Consider the following 1277-nt stretch of genomic DNA (forward strand, 5'->3'; position numbering starts at 1 on the left):
ATCTTACGAAACTCTCCAGTTCCCTCATCAACTCTTTGCTTTTCTTTTCTAAGCTCTTCGGCTTTACAAGCTCGTTCAACAAGTACCACGAACTCTTGTATTTCAAGAACGCCAACGAACATTTTTATATCTTCATTCAGCCCATCCTCGAAGCGTTTACACATAATAGCTTCGGACGAAACACATTCCCGAGCGTATTTGCTAAGTCTAACAAATTTTCGCTCGTAATCAGTAACCGACATGGAGCCTTGCTTAAGCTCAAGAAATTCCTTCCGTTTTTTATCAACAAATCTCTGACTGATATACTTTTTCCGAAACTCAGTTTGGAAAAACTCCCAAGTTACTTGCTCTCGGGGCACAATAGAAGTCAGAGTACTCCACCAATAGTAGGCAGAATCACGTAGCAAGGAGATAGCACACTTTAGGCATTCATCGGGTGTACAAGATAGCTCATCGAGTACTCGGATAGTGTTGTCCAGCCAAAATTCAGCTTGCTCGGCATCATAGCTATCCATAGCCTAATTCAGTAGCCCATGTTTTCGGATTCTGTCAACTGGGGCTTATTTGACCTTTTGGTCCGTTACCGGTGTATTGTAGTGCGGGGTATATTTGTCGGAATGGAGGTTGTGAACACCATATTAGTTCGAATGTATTGTTAAACCAATCATCATCACGCTATAGAATGCTTGTCTAGCTTCATCATTCTGATTACTAGCATTAGGTTGAGAGTCCGCCGGCACTGTCCCTTGTGCGGGAGCAGGCGCTACACTCTCAAGATCATCAGCTACTTCTCGGTCACGATCGGGATCCATTACTATAAATAAACACATTTACGATTGTCAGAAATCACCACACTATCAAGTAATCACATAAAATGGCATGTATAGCTAGACCCAAAACATTACGGTAGTCCTAGAATCGACTAAACCGTAGCTCTGATACCAATAAAATGTAACACCCCGAACCCGAGACCGACACCGGAGTCGGACACGAGATGTTAACAAACTTTGAAAATTTTTTCCAGACACTGCCCAGTCTGAGTACTAGTCGCTTCAAAAATAATATCTTGAGTTTCACAACTCAAAAATCAGTTTTGTGATTTTTCCCTGAAACTATACTCATGTCCCCACCTATGGATTTTTTTCTAGAATTTTTGGTCGGGCCAATTAGTACAGTTTATTAGTCAAAGTCTCCCATGTTACAGGGGTCGACTACACTGACCTTTTCCCATTACGACTTGGATATCTCTCTGCACAGAGCTTCAATACTGATGCCGT

This window comes from Gossypium hirsutum, chromosome A10 (genome assembly GCF_007990345.1).
Source record: "Gossypium hirsutum isolate 1008001.06 chromosome A10, Gossypium_hirsutum_v2.1, whole genome shotgun sequence".
In the NCBI taxonomy this organism is placed as follows: Eukaryota; Viridiplantae; Streptophyta; class Magnoliopsida; order Malvales; family Malvaceae; genus Gossypium; species Gossypium hirsutum.